Here is a 6,000-nt window from a genome sequence, read left to right on the forward strand (position 1 = left end):
ATAAAGACAAGATATTTCACAGGATTCATGTGTTAAGCAAAGTGCAGACAAGTATTTTCTCATGTTATTGTTATCTTTCTTAAAGTTTTTCCACAATCTTTAATGTATTTATGAATCTGAATGCTATAACTGGAACAATATCTTAGAATTTGTTTAATTACACTTTGTTTTAACAGTTAGGCATATAAGTGTTTTCAACTAATATCTAAGTTAAGGAATTCTTAATTGCTCCTTGGTTGGTTTAGGTTGTTTTCTTGCTAATCTAGACCAAAGGATTCTTAAGTTACCTTTGCTTTTGATTACCCTCTATTCCTCGTTTATATCCCAGTTTAAGAACCCTTAATTTCTCTCTCACCCTGATTAAAACCATTTCACCCCCTTGTTCCAAAGACCTGTGCTTTACTCTGCTAGCTTGCCCTTTGAACATTCCCTTTAGTGAGTTGATCCAGTTCTGTTGCCCTTCTGTTGACCCCATAGCCCAATGGTCTAAAGACATCATTCTATCCATCTGTTTTAAGGATTCCACCATCCAATCTTGAAATCCAATCCAAATTCCCATGAACATTCATAACTAGCTTGAAAATCCCAACAAACAAAGCTAAATCATATAGAGAGAACCCTCTCTGAGCCTAGGTTGGCTAGAGCCTATGCCTGAAAGTCAGTTTGTGGTTACCTTGGTCATTTTCTTTCTTCTAATAACTTCTAGAGAAATGTCTGAATGATAACAGAGATATCACAATAGGATCAAATAATTGGTTTGGGGGTTAACAACTAGTCTTTGTGGACTTTCTGGAGTCTGCAGACTCTCAAGTGTCTGAATAGGATTCTCAGAGGAATCTGGATCGGATTCTTGTGGTGACCAAGAATCTGAAGGAGGCGGGCGAGAAGACAAGGGTTGGATACTCAGAACAATTCCAAGTTCAACACCTTGATCCTCAAGTGATTGAGGAAATTCCGAATGAACTCCTTAGGAGGACCCTTTAGTATTAGACAACGAAGGAGAACTATGAGATGGACTCAATGGTTCAACCACAATGGCTTCCCCTCAATAGCAAAAAGGAAAGGAAACAATTTGATTAAGGCTTTAAAAATCTTGAAATTAACAGGGAATTACTCAATTTGGTCTAAGAAGCAACTGCTTGGGATTGACATGTTTACTGTGGGCAGTTAATTTTTAGAAACAAAAAAACTACCTTTTCATTTTTTAAGAGTCGAGAAAACGGCAAAAAGGTGACTCTAGTCGCTTTCAATAGTTTTGGGAGCGTGAAAGGACAATTTGCTCGATGGTCTCTTCAAATTTAAAGAGTAAGAAAAGATTAAATGACTGCTCAGGTCAATCTAGGTAAAATGAGTACCAAGTAACCGTGAAATGCAATATACACCTTAGCCAATAAATTGACCAAGGACTTGACGTACGTGCAGGAAATCTCCCCGAATGCCGTGTTTGATGTATCACATTTACAAGGTGGCAGACTTGGCTTCCTATGGATAAAGGATTGCAACCTAGAGGGGTCTCCTTTTATATATGCGACAGTACGAGTAGCACAAGTCCGTGCTAGCGCTGTCTAATGCCGAAGCGAATGAAAACTGCTAAGTTTTAAAGACACTGAAACACATCTCTAACCTAGACCACTAGATATGATCGTTAATGTTTCAAATTCTCCTTAGGTTAATTGATATGTTTTAAAGTTGATCTTGTAATTATGTCTCAATTTGAAGGCCTTAACGATGTTTCTTCTTCCTAAAATGAAAACTAGATGATGAAATTAAATGTTTCAATTCGATGAAGGCTATCTATGTAGGGAATAAAATAACTCAAATCATGCATCAAACCAAATACAATATGCATCTATGACCATCTTCAAATGCTAAATGCAAAATATGAAATCTAATATTTTCATATGACAAGCAACTACAATGCCAAAACAAATCTAAAGAAAAATTTTCCTTAAGATGTAATGGTGATTTTTCTCTTTTTCAAAATGCAACTAATGTAATCTAGTGCAAAGGGAAAGAGAATGCAAGCAAACCAAGAAGTATGACAATCACTTTCACATCAATGATTCGAATGAAACACAAAATATTCCGAAAACTAGGGAAAGAATAACATTTTCACTTTCAGTTCGAAACATAAACAACTTCAAAGCAAACATTTCCTTTTGATTCTAAAGAGAATCGATTTGTAATCTATCATTTGTCAAATGAAGCTTAAGAAAATTTCACTATATCCACTAATGAAAATAACTTAAGGCATAAGAACCAAAAAGTAAACTGCAAGCACATCTGAACACATAAAGACTCTTTAACATAGGAAATCGATCTCTGACCTTTGATGGGAAGACCAACGAATGTACTGAGGTTGACCTAGAAGACCTAGAACCCTAAAAGGCTAATCAAAATTGAAGGACATTCAAGCCAAGTTAAAAGACAATTGTAATCAGACAATGGGAGAGTCAATGAGAAACACACTGGTGAATCTCAGGGGGAAGATAACTAAAACTGAAAATCAAAGAGAAAACCCTAAATTTCTTATTTTTTTTTCTGCAATCATCACACCTATTAGGAGTAAAGTAGTTATCATTGCTACTGTAACTAAAAAACCCACGATATTTGTTGGATTGTGTTATATTATTTCCACGACTAACTTCCCTAGTTAACCGGGGGGTTTCTGCCCCCCCTTCATTGCGCCGATTGTGCAGGGGGGGTCACAGGGGGCGTGACAACCCCCCCTATCTAGTGGGTTTGAGGGGGGTAGGTAGGCCCCCTCTACGGGGTCTGGGGCAGTGCCCCCAAGTTTTTTTTTTGGACCCTATATTAGGTTGGGCGGACCTACCTATGGTTTTGTGCATGGTTTTCACACACGGTTTTGGACGCGATGGTTTTCAGTCCATGGTATTGGATGCTTCAGCAAGTATATATATGTATTGTAAAATTGAAAGGAACATAATGAAAAATCAAGCTGGTAGTCCTGATTTTGGGATCTAGTGGAAAATCTTTGTGTATATGTGTTATTCTCTCGCATTGTTTATTTTCTACATTTTAAGAATTCGTATGCAGGTAATTTCTGTACAGGGTTAAAACCTACAGTTGGTATCAGAGCTTTTTTGGCTTCAAGGGGACGCCTTTGTTGCTGAGGGATTTTTCTCGGGCCTGTGGTAGACTCTGTTCAATGGGAGATCTATGGGATCGATTCTGGTGGTGAAAGAAGATGGCGAGCAATGGAAAGATAGAGATCGAGAAAATTAATGGTCAGATTTTTGAGTTATGGAAACTCAAGATGGAGGATCTGTTGGTAGATAAATATCAGTGGATTGTGGTAGATTCAGGTACTAAACCAATGGGAGTGTCCGATGAAGAATGGAAGAATTTGGATCAGAAGTCAAAGAGTACAATATGATTGTGTGTCACAGATTCAATATTGTTGAATGTATCAGGGGAAGCTATGGCGAAGGCTTTGTGGGAAAATTTAGGGACTTTGTACCAATCTAAGTCTCTGGTGAATAAATTGTTCCTATGGAAAAAGTTGTATAACCTGAAGATGAAAGACGGAGACTCAATGACAGAGCATCTGGACGCATTTAATATTGTGGTAAGTTAGTTATTATCTGTTGATATTAGAATTTCAGATGAAGATAAGTGCATCAATTTGTTTTGTTCTCTACTATATTTGTGGGATAGTTTGGTTATTGCAATAGGTAGCAATGAAACTGCCTTACAATTTGATGAAATAGTCTCATCCTTACTGACGGAGGAGATGAGATGGAAAAATATGGAGAGCCAGAATGTTGATGCCTTGTCTATATGAGGACGGTCCCTGAATAGAAACAAAAATAAGTCATTGAGTGGGAGATCTAAATCTAGAGGGAGTTCCAAATCTCCAGGAAAACCTGTAAAGGTAGTGTGCTGGAAATGTGGAAAGGAAGGGCACTAAAAGAGGGATTGTAAATCTAAAGCTCCTGACAAAGGAAATGGATCTGATGATGCTCCTACTGCAGAGGCGAAAACCACCTCAGATGAAGGAGGGGATGTGTACTTGGCTTCTTCAAGTACACATGTAGATTACGAGGCATGGTTGATTGACTTAGGTGCATCCTTTCACTTCACTCCCCATAGAGAGTGGTTCTGTGAGTATGAGAAATATGATGACGGTGATGTCTTCTTGGGGGATGACAGGAAGGATACAATTGTTGGTATCTAATAAACAATGTTCCAAGACACAAGAAGAGGAAGAGGACATGTCTCGTGTTCCATATGCAAGTGCAGTCGGTAGCCTGATGTATGTGATGCTCTGTATTAGACCAGACATTGCACATGTAGTGGGAGTATTGAGCAAGTTTACATCAAAACTAGGAAAGGAGCATTGGACAACAGTGAAGCGGGTTTTTAGGTATTTGTGTGGCACTAGTGATTATGGTTTGTGCTACCAAGGAATACCAAGACTGGACAGAGTTTTGGATATCTATGGCTTTGTTGATGCAGACTGGGCTGAATATTTGGATCAGAGAAGATATACAAGTGGGTATGTGTTTAACCTATTTGGAGGTGCAGTTAGTTGGATGAGTAAGAAACAATCTGTAGTGGCACTATCAACTACAGAGGCAAAATACATGACAGCCACTCATGCAAGCAAGGAAGTAGTTTGGTTGCAGATATTGTGTTCAAGTATGGGGTTAGTACAGGGAGCTATAAGGATAGACTTTGATAGCCAAAGTGAAATTTTCCTTCAAAGAACCCTGCTTATCATTCAAAGACAAAGCACATTGATGTTCAATATCACTTTAAGAGGGATATTATAGAAGACAAAAACATGTTGCTGGTAAAGGTGGACACTTTGAAGAATACTGCAAATGCATTGACAAAATATGTGAGCTCTAAGAAGTTCTCTTGGTGTAGAGAAACAATGGGCGTTGCAGGGCTAGATAAATGGCTAAGCTCTCTTGTGCCCCCCTGTGGAAAGAAAACAACAAGTGGGAGAATTTTGGATTCTGTTATATTCTTTCCACGACTAGCTCCCCTAGTTAATCGGGGGGTTAGAGGGGGGCAGAGCCCCCCCTTCATTGCGTCGATTGCACGAGGGGGGTGTGTGCAGGAGGGGGGGGTGCAGTAGTCCCCCCTGTCCAGGGGGTTTGAGGGGGGCAAGTAGCCCCCCTCTATGGGTTCTGTGGCAACATTCGAGAAATTTTTTTTTGGACCCTATATTAGGTAGGGTGGACCTACCTATGGTTTTGTGCATGGTTTTCACACATGGTTTTGGATGGGATGGTTTTCGGTCCATGGTATTGGATGCTTCGGCATGTATATATATGTATTGTAACATTGAAAGGAACATAATGAAAAATCAAGCTGGTAGTCCCAATTTTGGGATCTAGGGGAAAATCTCTGTGTATATGAGTTTTATGTGTTATGCTCTCACATTTTTTATTTTCTGTGTTTTCAGAATTTGTATGTAGGTAATTCCTATACGGGGTTAAAACCTACAATATCATTGCGACTGTTAGGCTCAAATCCGTGATGATCAAGGAAAAGGACAAAGAAATCCAAAATCTTCAAAAATCGATCAAGTTAACAATCTTGAGGCATATACCAGGAAACGACACTGACTGCAAGCAAGCAATGAAGTCTAAAAATCAATGTTGATCAAACTCGTCAAAAGACAAGGTGAAGGAAAGGAAGGAAAGGGTCATGGGCTCCCCAATGGAGTCACCATTTTTTTGTCGAGGTTAATCCTCTTTGCAGATACAGATGATCCATCTAGCCCAATGAATGGGTCTAGCAACTGAAGGGACAATCAACTTGACATCTTCCTAGATTATGATTGAAAAATAGAACAAGAGAGAAGGCCTACCTTGCTCTGATGCTAATTCGATTTCCTTTGTTAAGATCCTTGAACTGCTTGTGTCAAGGTCTTGTTCCTACTTCTTTAAGCACTTATGTACCTGCACAAATGACCAAGATATAACAAAGCATGCCAAAACCAATAGAAAATACAATAATAATATA

This window comes from Pinus tabuliformis, chromosome 2_2, assembly GCF_031772625.1.
Source record: "Pinus tabuliformis cultivar Carrire ecotype Pingquan chromosome 2_2, CPIR1, whole genome shotgun sequence".
NCBI classification, from domain to species: Eukaryota; Viridiplantae; Streptophyta; class Pinopsida; order Pinales; family Pinaceae; genus Pinus; species Pinus tabuliformis.